The following is a 17,923-nucleotide window of genomic DNA, read 5'->3' as shown; positions in this document are numbered from 1 at the left end:
ATGTTGAACTTCTTTGGAAGGTAGGTATTATTATCCCCATTTTACACATGAGAAAACTCTGGGTCAGAGAATTGGAGAGACTTGCCCAGAGCCATACAGATAAATTAATGGTGCAGCTGGAAATGGATTCAGAATTCCAAAGATTCTGGCGTTCTTTCTTACCTGGACCACAGTACATCACTCACTTATTCACTCAACAAGTAGTAATCACTGAGCACCTCCTATGTGCATCTCTGTGAGACACCATTGGGAGAGCAGGGTTGAAAAACAAGAAGGGAAGGAAAACAAGGCAATGTCCCTAACAGAAAGACAAGATAGTAATCCAGGAAGGCTTCCAGGAGGTGGTGGGGCTAGGGCTGCATCACAAGGAGATACAGAAAAATAGTTCCAATCCTTTGAGACTGCTGGGTGTATAAATATGGAGGAGAGGGGGCGTTGCCCCCAACTCTTGCCCTCATCTCTTTGAGGAGCCCATCCCAGCACAGGAAGTCTCGATTCTTTCCAAACCTGGAGTTCAAGGTTGCTGTTCTAATTTCCACAGAGGCCTCAGCAAATTTCCACCAAGGTCATTTCCCCTTGAGTTTAGGGTAGAATTTGATGCCATGTTCCCTCCATCCCTAGAGGCAGTGGGGGTAGAGACAGAGCTCTACTTTGTTGCACGTTAGATCCAAGACCTGCCTTTCACATACTCAGCACCAAGCTCAAAGCCTCCTTTACTTTTTCTGTTCTTTCTTCCCCTCCCACCCTCCCTTCCTGCTTCCCTTCTTTTTTCTCTTTTCCTTTCTTTTCTCTCTTGACTTATTTTTCACAAAAGGAGGTTGGGAGAGGGGAGCACAGGATGGGTGCTCTATGTCCTCAGGACTCTCCTGGGAACCTCCTCCAAAGGAATGAACAAGGCTGGGCATCCCCACTGTGGATCACCTTAACTCCTTCTGTGTTGAGACCTGGCTGGACCTCGGGACAGGCCTGTGTCCTGAGAGCACAGGAGCAGAGAACGAGACTGCACTGCCCTCCTGACCACAGTCCTCTCCTGGTTCTGACATAGAGAGAATTGCTTGAGGGTAAAAGTCCTGTGCTCCTGGGCCCTTTGTCCTAGAAATGAATACCAAATTGCAAAGAGGAACTCCGTATCTCGTTCAATGTGTGAGTGCCAGGAGAAGAGGGTGATGGGTTCTAGAGAGGGGACTTGGTGTCTTGCAATGGCATTTCCTAAACCTTGAGAAACTTCTCTCCATGAATTATGGAAGAAGGGTGACAGTTAAACACTGCGTTTTCAGTGAGTAAGCCTGAAAAGAGGCCCAGAGAAGATAAAAGAAGAAAACCAAGTGATAGAAGCCTGTCATGGGAGAGGGAGGGAAGAGAAAGAAACAAGAAATGGCAGGCAGTGAAGATGAGCTACAGCAACTAAGCTACAAAGGAGGGAGGGAAGGATCCCGTGGAAAAGCAAGAATTTCTAGACAGGAGGGGACTAGGAGAAGCAAGATGGCAGGAAGGCAATCTTGAAGTTAGATAGGTATAGTATAGTTATATAGGTAATAGGTATACCATTGCCATTTCAAACAATGGGGGGCAATGGAGATTATGGGAACATAATGGCATTCTTTGGTGCCAAGACTAGGTGTATTAAACTGGAAAGAAGATGATGAGTGGCTTCCAGAAGCTCTTGCAGTTTGAACCGAGAGATGATAAGGCTGGGGTGACAGCAGCAACAAGACCAGGTTTAGAGACCTCATTGTGGTTGGGGGGATGAAAGGATGGGTCTCATGGGTGGATCTGGGGGGTTCTTTTTTCTTTGGCATTCTTGTTATTCATGTCCGTGCCTTTAGTTATAGACAGCAGGAAGTAGGCATCTTATTGCTGCATTGAATCAAACACAGTTGCCAAAATCCACTTGAAGACTAGGAGACCTCTATACCCTGAGGAGGAAAGGGGCTATAGAGCATAAGAGGATCTCAGGGAAATGCTAGCAAAGAACAAAGAGGATTTTGAAACTGAGGTTGAGACAAGTTTTCGTTGCCCCCATAGTACCAAGCAAAAGCCTTTGCTACAAGGCAGTTTCCCAAATTTCAGCTGACCATGTTCCATTTTCATCATTTGGGCCAAATCCCTGTGCTACGTACCATGTGTGTGCTTCTCCTCTATCTCAGATAACCTCCTTATTTTATCTGCTTATTTACTTTTAATTGACTTCTTCTGTTCATTTTATTTAAAAGAGAAATATATATCACTAGTGTAATTGGAAAATGAGTGTCATTTACCATAAAGAGAAACTAAACAGAATAAATACACTGGATATGAAATGATGCGATTACAATTTCTGCTGAAGATTTTGTGCCTTCAATCTGGTCTCTGCTGAGAGGGAATGTATTGAATTGTGGAGAGTTATTTAAGAAAAGTCACTCCAAATAGAAATTTTCTCCATGGGGTAATTAAAAGGACTGAAAGCAAATTGATAAAGAAGGAGCTTTCTCATCAAAGGATTCAGTGTTGTATCTGTGGGGGACGCCTAAAATAATCTCCCAAATGCAAGTGCTGATTGCCCGGTATCGGGGGAAATGCTGTTGAAAGATGTTGTCTTAGCACAGTTCCTTAGAGAACAGCCTGAGGCAAAGTTTGCCCACCAGGGCTTTATGACAATAAAGGTACAATACCAGGGCATCAAGAGTGAAGGAAAAAAGATGCAAGGCAGTGATGAAGGAGAAGCAAATACAAGTGGGTGCATCACTGAGCTGGCCACAGCGTCAAAAGAAACACAATTTCTTGGTCATGTCAGACATCACTGGAGAAACGATGAACTCATTGCAACTCGGAACTATCTATTGGAAGAAGGAAGAATGAGCAATTTATCTACAGATTCTTTGCTATCCTTTTTCTCTCATTGGATGGAGTTTGCTTCACAAACTCATCAACCCTTCTGGTTTGGGCTGCATCTTTGGACGCTGTGGGTCCAATCTGGTTAGACCCGGGCACTGCAGCTACTAGAGTGAGCACGATGGAGGCCACGCTGAAAGGCAGCTTCATTCTCAGGGGGCATGAGGTCACCAACATTAAGAGATAAGGGGATGGTGGTGGTGGCTGAGACATCTCTACTTCTTCTTCTCTATAGTGACAAGTTGAGGTAAGCAATGCAGGAGACCCCATTGTATGCTGAAGTTCTGTGGATCCGAAGAGATGCTTCACATCTGTTCCTTCTTTTGGAGAGTGAGAAACCATACAGGTCGTGCTGGAGATCCCATCTCATGATGAGGTTCTTGGACCAGATGGGCAGGTAGGGCCAAGCAAATCTAATGAAGTGCATCAATTTGTTGCTGCACTAACGTCAATGATAGTCTACCTGATATCACGAAGTTAATAGGAAGACTCATGGCAAGAGGAAATGAAGAGAGATGTAAGCAAGTTTATGTGGAAAGTTATGATTTGGACGAAGGACAATATATTTGCTTTTCCATAGTTTGTAACTGGAAGGGGCTGCCAAAATCATCTCTTTTAACACCTTCATTTAATGAAAGGAGGGGTGATGGTGGACTAAGAAGCCCTGGACCCTCCTCCCCACTACACACACACCAAGTCAACAACAATTTACAGCCACATTCCCTTGTGAGAAATCCAGAAGTCAGTTGGAGGCTCCTGCACCCTGGGAGAGCATGAAACTATCCACATAGAGGCTGGTAGGGAAATTCAAGACGCCCTCTGGACATAATCCTTACCTCCAGCACAGTGTTACAGTAGTGAGAGAAAACTCTTCAGTTCTCAGCTTCTCCCTGGGGAGGTAAAGAGGTAGACACATCCAACAACCCCAACTTTTCCAGGGGCTACTCAGAGGACTTGCTTCCATCAAGTCTCTCTCGGGGTGTTGACAGAGCCCAGAATAATCTAGCCACCTGGGGGACAGTGAGAACAGATATGGTACTAGCACACAACTAGTTACCATAGCCTCTTCCCTGGTTAAGCATAGTGCAAATAGGTGAATAACTCCAGACCCCAGCTTCTTCTTGGGGAGATAAAGATTTGAAAATAGCATCTAATGATCCAACTTTTCTGGGGGCTGCCTGAGGAATGGGCTTTAGTCTCATTTGTCTTGGAGAGCTGACAAGATCTAGTATACTCCAGATGTCTGGGGGCAGCTTAGAACCAAGAAACAGATTAGACTAGCACCAAATTTAGAGACGCCTCCAGAATCTGGTGTCATACAGGGATGGCTGTTTGTTGTCTAGGACACAGACACCAACACAGAGAGTCAAAGAAAATGAAGAAGCAGGGAAATATGTTCCAAATAAAAAACAAGATAATTCCCCAGAAATCCCCCTAATGAAATGTAGTTATATGATTTATTTGAAAGAGAATTCAAAATAACCATAATAAAGATGCTCACCAGAAACAATACATGAGCAAAGTGAGAATTTCAACAAAGAAATAGAAATATAAGAAAGTACCAAACAGAAATTAGGGCGCAAAGAATACAATAACTAACCTGAAAAATTCACTAGAGGGGTTCAAGAGCACATGGGAAGACCAGTGCCCACAGCCCCAAGCAAAGCTCTGGCTTGAACCCAGCTCTTCCAACCTTAAACCTAAGGCAGAACCCACTCTAGTACAATGTAGCCTCAAGATGAATGACCTTCCCCACCTCAACATGAAATGACACAGCACTGATCAGAATTACATCTCTAGCTTATTACTTTGCTCAAAAGTGTATTTAATGTGAATTTAATGCTAAAGACCCATGATACAGAAGCAAGAAATTAAGGTAGTAAAGCTGTGTTTACTGATGCCAGTCTACTCTTTTAACCAATATACTGCATTGGTTTAAATTATATATATTATTATATTATATTATATTATATTATATATTTTATTATATTATATTATACACTCACATACACACACTTCTAAAATTGTCAAAAAATTCCTGTTCCTAAGCCAGTCACTTTGACTTACCTTAATGACACGGGAAAACTCTTCAGGGAGCTTGGCATTGTATTGCATCTTTTCCCTGGTAGGTTTACATTTTTTTCCATTTCTTTAACTGACATTTTGAAATGTGCATTTATTTTTCTTTTTTGAAATGCTCTTTTGTGGAAATGAGACTGTGTTTGCATAACAACTAAGATCTTTGTTTTAAAATACTTGGGGTTGTTGTAAGAAACTTTCATCTCTGGGAAAAAATAAACCTGTGAAACAAGCCCAAACAGAGAATTGAATTGGGCAGTTGGGTTAAATTGGGGCTAAGTGGAGAGGAAAATGAGGGAGGGTTTGTTTTACTTTAAGATATGAAAAGTACACAGCAACCTTTTCCATCAGAGTGGAGAATAACGTTTAGTTTTGGTTCCAGTGTTAGTATGGAACTTCCTGTTTTGCTCAAGGAAACAACAAGATGTCAACATACTATGGATACAAGGTTGTGTAGTGAAAGGATCATTTTCTGAGGAGTCAAAAAGCGCTAAATGCAAGCTCTTATTTTCCTTAATTCTCAAATTTCCCAGGTGCAGACTTGGGATAGCAATACCTTTCCAGTCTCACTAGGAACTTTTAGATCAGAAACCAATTATGGGGGGAAAAGGTATAGTGGCAAAACTAGAAAAAGTCTCACTTCTGCAATCAGTCATGCTCAAATAAAAGAAATCTAACACCTGCCCAAACTCAAGAGTGGATCTTTATCTATTGGAGGAGGCTGTCCCTCATTTCCCCTTCCATGGCAAAGGCTTCTCTCTATCCTCCAAAGGTTTATGCTTGCCTTCCATGCTGCAGAGCACTGCTGGGAAGTAATTACCCTGCTGGGATTTATATTTTCCAACTCCCCTTAGAAATTCAGTAGGACCATAAGACTGACTTCTAGCCAATGGAATCTGAGCAGAAATGATGCCCACTACTCCCAGATGTGGCCCATTAAAAAGGGGTAGGGCAATCTTCCATACTCTTTTTCTCTGAAATATAGAACACCTACAGAGTGAGTTTAAGGGCCACATATTGAAGATGCAGGGCTATAAGATGGAAGGAACCTAGATCCCTGAATCCCTCCTTAGAAGTGAGTCTCCCAGTTAAGAACAACCAGAGGATATCAATCAGATGGCCAAATAGGAGATTCTAACCCTCATACCCCAACAGAAATATTGATTTTAACAATCATCTGTGAAGAAGAATACCTTTATGGAAGCCCAGGAGTACAGCTAAGAGGTTCCAGCACCTCGATGTAGCAAAAAATCCAAGAATAGATGCATTGAAGCAGTTAAGACCAGTTTCACTTTACCCTTGTTGTTCCTCCCCCAAGGCGGCGCAGCTCAGAGCCAAAGAGACCCTCCAGGTCCATGATTTCCCACCAGGGAAAGTGAGAGTGATGTGAGCACCTGGCTTCCCCAGCCTTGCAGAACATGCCCAAGAGGCCTATTTCTCTCTTGCCCTACCCAGAACATTAAGGAGATTGGCATGGCTGAATAGTCTGGGGACAACTAGGAACAGAGAAAAGACGTGATGGTTCAGAGCAACCAGAATGTGGATCTCAACAACTGACCATAGGCCCTACTAACCAGCTAGGGAACTCCCACAGCTAGCCAATTCATGCTTCCAGCAGTCCCCACTGTCCACTCACCTTGTGGCCAGTGCACCATGCTCCCCTGAAGAATGCATACATGCAAACTTCCCTAGACACCACAGAGATATCATTCATTATAAACAAAAAAGAAGACATTACAGCTGATACCACAGAAATATAGAGGATCATAAGAGACCATTATGAACAACTATATTCCAACAAACTGAACAACCTAGAAGGAATGGAAAAATTCTTAGAAACTTACAGATTGCCAAGACTGAATCAGGAAGAAATAGAAAATCTGAATAGACCAATTACTAGTAAGGAGATTGCATCAGCATCAAAAATCTCCCAAAGAAGAAAAGCCCAGGACCAGATGGCTTCACTGGTGAATTTTACCAAATATTTAAAGAATTAACACCAATCCTTCTCAAACTCTTCCAAAAATTCAAAGCAGAGGGAACACTCCCAAGCTCTTTTTACAAGGCTAACTAGCATTATCCTGATCCCAATACCAGAAAAGGGCACTGCTAAAAAAGGAACTACAGGCCTGCATCCCTGATGAATATAGATGCAAAAATTCTCAATAAAATACTAACAAACTGAATTCAGCAGCACATTAAAAGGATCATTCGCCATGATCAAGTGGGATTTATCCCTGAGTTGCAAGGATGGTTCGACATACACAAATCAATCAGTGTAATACATCATATTAATAGAGTGAAAGAAAAGAATCATGTGATCATCTTAATAGATACAGAAAAAACATTCGACAAAAGTTAACATCAATTCATGATTGAAAACTATTAACAAATTAGGCATAAAAGGAACATATGTCAACATAATAAAGACTATATATGACAAGCCCATAAATAACATCATACTCAAGGGTGAGACGCTGAAAGATTTTCCTCTAAGATCAGGAACAAGACAAGTGTGCCCACTCTCAGCCCTCCCATTCAGCATAGTACTAGAAGTCCTAGCTAGAGCAATCAGGCAAGAAAAAGAAATAAAAGTTGTCAGAATTGGGCTTCCCTGGTGGCGCAGTGTTTGAGAGTCCACCTGCTGATGCAGGGGATGCGGGTTTGTGCCCCAGTCTGGGAAGATCCCACATGCCGCGGAGTGGCTAGGCCCGTGAGCCAAGGCCACTGAGCCTGCGTGTCCGGAGCCTGTGCTCCGCAACAGGAGAGGCCACAACAGTGAGAGGCCCGCGTACCGCCAAAAAAAAAAAGTTTTCAGAATTGTAAAGGAAGAAGTAAAATTGTCTCTATTTGCAGATGACATGATTTCCTACATAGAAAACCCTAAAGACTCAACAAGAAAACTGTGAGATCTAATCAGTAAATTGAGTAAAGTAGCAAGATAGAAAATTCACACACAAAAATCATTAGCATTTGTATACACTAACAATGAAAGATACCAGAGAAGATATAAATAAATGGAAAGGTAGCCCATGTTCATGGATTGGAAGAATTAATATTGTTGAAATGTCAATAGTACCAAAAGCCATCTATAGATTCTGTGCAATCCCTATCAAAAATCCAATGCAGTTTTTACAGAAGTAGAAAAAACACTCCTAAAATTTATATGGAACCACAGAGACACCAAATAGCCAAAGAAATCCTGAGAGAAAGGAACAAAACAGGATACATCACATTCCTTGATTTCAAGCTATACTATAAAGCTATGGTAATCAATACAGTATGGTACTAGAATAAAAATAGACAAATAGACCAATAGAACAGAATCCAAATGCCCAGAAATAAACCCAAGCATATATGACCAAATAATATTTGACAAGGGAGCCAGGAATACTCAGTGGAGAAAAGACAAGTCTCTTCAATAAGTGGTGCCAGAATAATTGGATATTCACATGTAAAAGAATGAAACTGGACCCCTATCTTACACCACTCACAAGAATTAACTCAAACTGGATTAAAGAATTAAATGTAAGACCTGAAACCATGAAACTTCTAGAAGAAAACATAAGAAGAAAGCTCTTTCACATGGGCCTTGGAAATGATTTTTTTTTTTTTTTTTTTGGCTATAACACTTAAAACACAAGCAACAAAATAAAAAGTAAACTAGTGGGACAACTTGACAAACATCAAACTAAAAAATATTTGCAATCCGTTACTGATAAGGGGTTACCATCCAAAATTTCTAAAGATGTTTGAAAGGCCAACAGGTACATGAAAAAATGCTCAACATCACTAATAATTAAAGAAATATAAACTAAAACCACAATGAGAGGGCTTCCCTGGGGGAGCAGTGGTTAAGAATCCACCTGCCAATTCAGGGGACACGGGTTCCATCCCTGGTCCAGGAAGATTCCACATGCTGTGGAGCAACTAAACCCGTGCACCACAACTACTGCACTTGTGCTCTAGAGCCCACGAGCCACAACTGCTGAGCCCACGTGCCACAAATACTGAAGCCTGCATGCCTAGAGCTCGACAAGAGAAGCCACTGCAATGAGAAGCCTGCGCACCGCAACAAAGAGTAGCTCCCGCTGGCCACAACTAGAGAAGGCCCATGCACAGCAACAAAGACCCAACACGGCCAAAAATAAATAAAAAATAAAATAAAATAAATTAAATATCACCTAGTGCTGTTAGAATGGCCATGATAAAAAGACAAGAGATAACACATGCTGGTGTGGCTGTGGGAAAAAAGGGAGTCTTTTAGGAACAGCTGATGGGATTTTAAATTGGCATAGTCACTATGGCAAACAGCAAACGGTGATTCCTCAAAAAATTAAAAATAGAACTATCAGCAATTCCACTTCTGGAAATATATCCAAAGGAAATTAAAACACTAACTCAAAAAGATATCTGCACCCTCATGTTCATTGCAGTATTATTTATCATAGCCAAGACATAGAAACTAAGTGTTCACTGATGGATAAAGAAGTTCTACGTATTTATACAATGGAATATTATTCAATCTTTTAAAAATGAGGAAATCCTACTATATGCAACAACACTTGAAGGCATCATGCTAAGTGAAATAAGTCAGACATGTGGAATCGAAAAAAAAAAAAAACCTCATAGAAAAAGAGATAAAACATGTGGTTACCATATTTGAAGCGCTGGGGAAGGGGGAATTGGAGGAATGTGGTCCAAAGGTACAAATTTCCAGTTATAAGATAAATAAGTACTAGGGATGTAATTGTACAACATAGCAACTATAGTTAACACTGCTGTATGATATATAGGAAAGTTGTTAAGAAAGTAAATCCTAGGAGTTCTCATCACAAGGATAAGTTATTTTTTCTTTTATTCTCTTTTTTCTTTCTTTTCTTTATATTGTACCTGTATGAGATGATGTTATTTGAACCTATTATGATAATCACTACACTATATATGTAAATCAGATCATCATGTTGTACACTTTAAACTTATTCAGTGATGTATGTCAATTATTTCTCAGTAAAACTGGGAAGAAAAAAAAAGTTGGAAACAACCTAAGTGTTTGTTGATGGATGAATGGATAAAGAAAATGTGGTATAGACATACAATGGAATATCATTCAGCCTTAAAAAATGAAATCTTGTCATTTACAACAACATGGATGAACCTAGAGGGTGTTATGCTAAGTGAAATAAGCCAAACACAGAAAGATAGATACTGTATGATCTCACTTATATGTGGAATCTGAAAAAGTTGAACTCATAGAAGCAGAGAGTGGAATAGTGGTTACCAGAGACTAGGAGGAGGGAGAAATAGAGAGGTGATGGTTAAAGGGCACATAGTTTCAGTAACGCAAGGAAAATAAGTTCTGTAGATCTACTATACAGCATAGTGCTTATAGTTAATGATTCTGTGTTGTACACTTCAGAGTTGCTAAGAGGGTAGATCTTATGTTGCATATATACTGCTACTACTACTAATAATAATAATAATAAGAGGAAGAGGAAACTTTGGGAGGTGATGGATATGTTTATGATGTTGATGGTAGTGATGTCTTCATGGGTGTATATTATGTCCAAACTCGAGTTGTATACATTAAATATGTACAGTTTTTTAAATGTCAATCATACTTCAATAAAATACCTTAAAAAAGAAAAATCCAGTTAGGGAAACTAAAGTGGACTATTATGTAATGGAGAAATAAACTTTTACTGTGTTAAGCCAATAAACAGAATTAGGAATATTACCTGTTATAGCAGCTGGCATTATCCCAGTGAATATCACTTTCGAACAGATTAATGATTTCCTTTCGGGAAATTATTTCTTCCATTGTGTGTCACCTGAATGGAACAGCAAATCGGGTGCCCGTTCCCCACTATGGAAAGTCTGAAGAGACTACCTTTTCTCTCTCCTCCTCAGTACAGCCAGGGAAGAGAGACATGGCTTAAGCTCAGTTAGTCAGATGTCCCGTCCTTGGAGAGAGTGAAATAAAGGGAGAGGTACTTTCATGGTTGGAGGTGGTGGCAACACTCTGGTCACACTCTTCTGCTACAAGAGACTTACTCTAAGTCCTATTTTCCAGCCCTTCAGAGTTGCCCTGGCTCTTGCCCATTCTCATTCAAACTCAAGGCTCTCAAATTCTGCGAGCTCCTGATATCCTTCCAATAAATTTCCTCTTCTTCAGTTACCTGGAGTCAGCTTCTGTTGCCTACCATCAAGGAACCCTAACTAAAACCATACCCTCAAAAGAAGAAACTTTGAAAATAAAATTTAAAAGAGCCCATGTTCCAGTAAATACTTTGAAGTGTAGATTTGGTAGGAGTTTGGGATTAACATATACACACTACTATATATAAAATAGAAAATCAACAAGGACCTACTCAATATTCTGTAATAACCTATGTGGGACAAGAATCTTGAAAAGAATGGACATATTATATATATAACTGAAGCACTTTGCTGTACACCTGAGACTAATGCAACATTGTAAATCAACTATACTCCAATATAAAATAAAAATTAAATTAAAAAATAATACTAAAAGCAAATATAGGTCTCTTAAAATATAAATATGCTCTACTTAGATGCCTCCTTAAGTTTTGCCAGGGTCGGGGGTGGGGAATGTAGGAAAGAATTAAGTGTGGTTTTCCATATACTGCAATAAATACGAAGACAGTGTAGTCAAGTCAGAGGGACCACGATTGATTTATTACATTATAGTTCCTTAACAGTGTTTCATTGCCTTTTTAAAAACCATCCAGTCATTAAAAAAAATCTTTGTGAATACAGTTTCCAATATCATTATAAGGTATTCTTGACAGCTCTTCATTTTTAATGGCACTGTTATAAACAGGCCCCATAATGGTTCTGTTTAGTGGGAGATTGGCTTGGGGCCAGTGACTAAAGGAGTCTGGGCTTATGTGGTGGCCCTGTGCAAAGACTAATCTGAAGTTAATTTGTGCAGAGTAATTGGAGAACTTTGGTTTTGCAGTGTGATGCTGACAGTACTTTTTCAAAGGGGCTAGGCTACCAACCAGGGCTGTAAAATGTGTTTTCTCTTTTAAATCTGAAAGATGAGGAAAAACTACTGAAGTGTCAGATTGTCCTTAAACATCCAACAGGAGGACATCGTACTTATATATGCAATTCAAATTGGAAGGGAAAGCTTGTGCCTCAGGCCAACTGAAAGGAAAATGCTGTTTTTCTAATTTGTAGCAAATGGAGATGAGCTCTCATCTGGGTTGGTCAGGGTCTCCAAGAGACCTGGCAGCAGGGAAAAGATTCCAGGATAGGAGCAGGGCTGCATTTGGGTCAGAACTGCACCCCTCTATTCTGTCTGTCACCCACCCACCATAGAGAAAATACAGGAAATCCAGTCTGCCCCACCCCTGCACCCAGGGTATGGAAAATGCCCATTGTGCTCTAGAAATAAGTGCATAATGCAAGTGCTTATACCTCAATCCAATTCCATAAACATTTACTGAGCGCTTACTTGGTCCCCGGTACCATGTCAGACATTGTTGGGATATAGAGATGAATAAGGCAAAACATTTGCCCGAATAGTAGGGACACAGGGAAATAGGAACAAGGCAGATAGTAGAAGCGCTGGAAGGGTTCAAGGAGACATCGACTATTTATGCCCACCTAGCATCCCCTCTTTTGGGGACAAGCACCTTAATTTAAGCAAGTTGTCCCTGCCTCACTCATCTGACTTGGTTTCCTGCCTCCACTGATGGACACCTTGATGGACACGACCAGAATATTCCACTTTCCTGACCCTAGAGGTCAGTGCAGTCATGGACATTTGACCCAAGCCAGGCCAACAAAACTCAACTCTGGAACTTTGGCTGGAAGGGTTGAGAAAGAGGTGCTGAGTTTTCACTAGGGCTGCTTGGCCAATGGATGCAAGTCCAGAGCTGCCCCTGAGAATAAAGACAGAGGAGCGGAGAGTTGAGAGATGGACAGTCACCTGAATTCAACACGGTTGAATATCTGCACCCATCTGGGCCTGAAGCCTTTTCACCCTGGACATTTCAGGAAAGTGAATCACTTGCAACTGATAAGGGTCCTGTTTGCTACTAGTACAATCTGGAAAGGGTTAGGTCAGACCTCAAGGAATCAGGGATGGCTACAGGGCCGGTGGCAAATGAACTGGTTGAAGGGCAATCTGCAACACTTCATGTGCCTTTCATGCCCTCAATTCCATTCTGAGCCACATGGTCACAGCAGTTCCTTGGAAGTACTTTGCCTTGGTTTGTGTCATGTGACCCTGAGTGCTGGTCACTTGCCCCATATGTGCTTAGACCCCCTGTCCTGCCCTCTTCTGTATCCCAGGGGACTGACTCCTGCAAATTATGGCACTCATGCTTCCTTAGCAACAGGATTCTGGTAAGAGTCTCATGAGAAGCCCCAACAGGAGATTGGATGATAGGAGCAGGGAAGAAGCTAAAATATTTATACCGCCCCCCACTCTGGACTCTGTCTTTGGCAGTAGCTAAAGTTCCCTCCCCCATCAGATATCTCCACCATGGCTCCAGCTCCTGCCAGGTGGTCCCGGCTCCTGGGCACAAGTAACACCTCCTACCCTCTGGGCCCCTCCAGTCCTATGAGCAGAAGTGACTTCCTGCCATTGCTAACTCTGGGTGGCTGTACCATTCCTTATCAGCCTTTTGAGCTCTTCCACCATTTTTCTAATCGGTTCTCTACATTAGTTGCCCTCTATTGAATTATCTGGCACGGATTCTGTTCCCGTTATCTATTGCTGTGTAACAAACCACCTCTAAACTTACTGGCTTTAAACAACAGCAGTCTTTTTAATATCTCTCACCGCTTCTGTGGGTCTGAATGAGGGCAATGGAAAAGTAAGATCACCTGCCATAAAGGAACGCAACCTAAAACTAAATGCAAGATAATATTATTAAATTCTACCAAGATAACGTTGATTGCTGAAGGCTCTTAGCTTAAGTCCTATCCTCTCTTTGTTGAAATAGGAAATTAACAAGTCTTAGGTGTTAAAGACTAGCACAGAACTGAGATAATCAAAAGGGCTGAAAGGGAATTTCCTCCTCATGATGGAAATCGATGGTGATGTTTTAAAAGTCTGTAACAGTGCACCACGGAAAATCATCTCTCCTGCCACATAAATAGCAGCTTGTGCACCACAGAGGTAGACATCCCAGATTTGGGGGAGCAGTTTTGGTCAGGACAAGGTTGCTGGCAGAGAATGGAAGCCCAGTTAAGCTAGCTGGAATGACAAGGGCTTTATTTTAAGAAAGCAGAGCCAAAGCCTCCACCACACCCTTCTCCAGAAGGCTGCTCTGCTCTGCCTGCAAGTAGCCCATCCCAATTGCCTTGAACTCTTACCCCTCGCATCTAAATGCACTGCTAGGTCCAATGATATCTACTAGAGATCCATTAATTTAATTCTAAAAGTGGGGAAAGAAAATCCTATGGGCCCATCTTGGGTGAGGAATCCAGCTGACTCAGCCAGCCATAGCCAGGTGGGGTGTGGACTTTTGTGTGCAGGCACCCCGAAGACACTGAGCCCAAGCCTTGGAGGGAGTTTGCTAGTGGCCTAGAAGCCACTGGGGAACCTAGGCAATTATCTCTGTCCAGCGGACTTGGCAAAGCCACCGGCAAGGTGGGGAGAGCCTGAGGTAATGGAGTTGCTATGGGCCTGTGACTTACTCCCTGAAGCTTCAGGCCCCTGCCTAGAGGCCACTTGTGTCTTCTAATCAGTTGTTGATGGAACTATGGTTTTGCATAAGGTTGCTCACTTCTGGGTAAACATACCAACAGGAATACAAATGCTGCTCTCTGCAACTACTCAAAAGTTATTTTTAAGTGAATCTTCTGTTCATTTTTTTTTTCTGTTCTTATATCCTCACATTCTTAAATTCCCAGAAGCAAAAAGTAATAATGACTTACGCTGTGTTCTGTTTTGACTTGTCAAATTGTTCAGTTTTAGGCTCACAGCCTGGGATGCTGCGGGGAAGTAATTAGAGTGATTTTGGCTAACCTTCCTGCTCTCTGTAATTAATGATAACAAAGATGTTTAAATAACTAAGGCAACAATCCCTTTCTCCTAACCCCCAAATTCCTGTTTATGTTTCCCTAACAGTTACACCATTTTGTCCTTTTCAAAATGGTGGTAACATATTGTTATATCATTATCCCTCCCCCATGATTAGGTGGGATGTTGATCCCCAGCCTGCACCCCTAGTATCAGCCCATTCAAAACCTAGATCAGAGATCACAAAGGGGTTTTATTTTACACGCCAACTCTGATCAGTCTTGGAGGCTGCATGGAGAGTTGTGTTGAAAAAGGATTGTAGAGTCATATCTGGGTTGAGCCAGAAAGAATGCTAGGATCAATTGATGACGTCTGCCACAGGCAGAGAAAGAGAGCATTGACATCACTCATGCATGTTTGCCATCTCAGACCAAGACAGGTCAGCATAGGTCCAGATACAACTCCTGGGAGTATACAAACAACATTTAATTTTAAAGATCTCATTGGGTCCTCACAACACCTGGATGAAGTAGGTAGGGCTGAAATTATTATGACCATTTGATAGATGGGGGAGGATGAGGGGGAAACAAAAAGCCATGGAACGAGAATTCCTGTGTATCTGACTCCTCCTAAGAAGGAAGACCACAGAGGTGTGGGAAAAGGCCCAACACTGAGTATCCCATGATATCTTGTCATTCTTTTCTGTTCCATGGTGATCTTGTGAATTAATTAATCATTTAAATATCCCCTCCCATTGCAGATGGATTTTTGCCCTATGGTGGAGATCATGGCTGAATCCTCACACCATCACCCAGAGAGGGAAGTGAGCTCTCTCCTCCCAGCTGAGTTGGAAAACTCCCAGGGAAGGACTCTAATTAGCCCAGCCCAGGTCAGGTGCCCACCTCTTAGGTCACTCACTGTGACCAAGATGGTGATAGATGGTTTAACTATGCCCCACTCTCTTTGAGGGCTCTGTCATCAAAAGAGAGAGTGACCTCTCCAAGGATTGTTGTAAGCCAGGCAGCCACGCCCAAATCTACCTATAACGGACCCTTTCCTCCAAAGACGCACATACTCATATACATGCAGTTTTTCACATAAAATTTCAAAGAGTTTGTAGACACTTCAGGCCCATTCCAGTCCCCTAATGTAACCCTGTTTACCAAAGAATTTGAATAGCTAGTGGAAGTGTTCCAAATGGATGATAATCTGTGGGGCAGAATCCTCCCAGTAGCCCCTCAAATCCAATCCAGCTCCATTCTCCTAATCTGCCCCCTTGTCGGTCTGCCCTGGATTTGCATGCCCCATCCTCTCTTCCTTCCCCCTTCCTATCATTCAGTACTCCAACCCCACTGGGAAGATAGGAGGCCATTTTTGTGCAGGAACACCTGGAAAGAACTACATGGTATTCATCAGCTTTGAACATCACCAGGGAGTTCAAACAATGGCACTGAATTATGAATGGTAGAAGTACAGAGATAGAGTTTTGTTCTCAGAAAAGAGGGTGGTGGGTTCTCTAAAGAAAAAAGTAAAGGAATATTTTCTCAACATGTCATAAACGGTCATTTGAAAACTGTCCTAGAAGAAACTGGAAACCAGTACAATGTCCAGACTTCACTTGTTGGAGCTGGAAGCAAAGTGCACACACACGCTGTATTCTCTTTACATACATATTTACATACAATATACATAAAGAATGACCTCCTTTCCCATTCCCCCCTTCCATTGCCTGCAATGGTAACACTTACTGGAGATTTTATTACAAAAGCCACAAAATGAAATTCTAATCAATAAGAGTTTGCAGGATGGTGAAAAAAAAAAAGGGTATTGAATACATTCATAGGTAAAAGATGTTATTATCTCAGTTCAGTAACTATGAAAGAGAAATAGATGAAAAAATCTGGGTTTTATATTAAAAACCAGCACAGCTGTAGAGTTACATAATAAAGTATTGCCTGTATCCATGGAAATGGAGAGTAATTGATGCACCACAAGTTATTTTTATAAACCCAAACAAAAAAATTCAATCAGAAATGTCTTTCCCCGTTTTGGGGGCATTGTATATTTTGTATCTGTACATAATGCACACATTTAGAGTGTGAATGCACTCATTATTGATCAGCCGTGTTGAATAGGACATGCTGCTTTCCCTGAATATTCAAGATTAGAATCCTGCGGCCTAGCTCCCACTCCTTCTTGAAAGACTTCCTCTGAATAAATCGTGCCGTGCTTTAAAATTCAGGCAGTTCCAACTCAGGGGAATAAAGGAGCCCATTCCTGGTGCTGAAGGGAGCAAGTTTGCAAGATGGGGATTCTGCAAAAGGCATACAGTTGACTCCCCTCAAAATACCTGCTGTTCCCTCTCCCTCTCTCCCAACACATACACAAAGTGCTAAGGTCCTCCAAAAAAGCCAGGATGCACAGCCCACTGCAATTTCCCCAGTTAAAATTCAGATTCCAGGGCTCCACCCCAAACCCATGTATTGGATTCTTCAGAGTAGAGACAGAAAAATCTGTAAAATCTATATATCTCCCAAGGTAATTCTCGTCATTAGGCAAATTGGAGAAACATAAATGCAAGGCTGACTTCATAGGTGTGTGACATGGACAGTCGAACAGGGCCCTGTGCTCAGTCACAATCACCCTTCCATCCAGAGACGTGATAAACTTCAATCCATGCCACTTACTTAACACTCGCTTCCTCTGACTTCGTCATGAACTCCATTTTCCCGCGTGTTTAGTGACTCTTTAAGTCATCCGCCATCTCATTGCAATCCTAGGCTCCGCTAAAGTCTCTTTCCATGGTCTCAGCACACTCATGCCTGCAGTCACCAGATTCGAAATATAGAAATTCCCACACCCACCATGCAATTCCCGAATTACCCCATTGTTCAGACTTCCCTTCTAGAATATCTAGGCTCAGCTTCCCATCATCCCCACTGGACCTCCTCTTACATTGGCTTTTCTTGA

Source organism: Hyperoodon ampullatus (assembly GCF_949752795.1).
Source record: "Hyperoodon ampullatus genome assembly, chromosome: 18".
NCBI classification, from domain to species: domain Eukaryota; kingdom Metazoa; phylum Chordata; class Mammalia; order Artiodactyla; family Ziphiidae; genus Hyperoodon; species Hyperoodon ampullatus.
The sequence above is the reverse complement of the archived record's forward strand: the minus strand, read 5'-3'. Positions refer to the sequence as shown.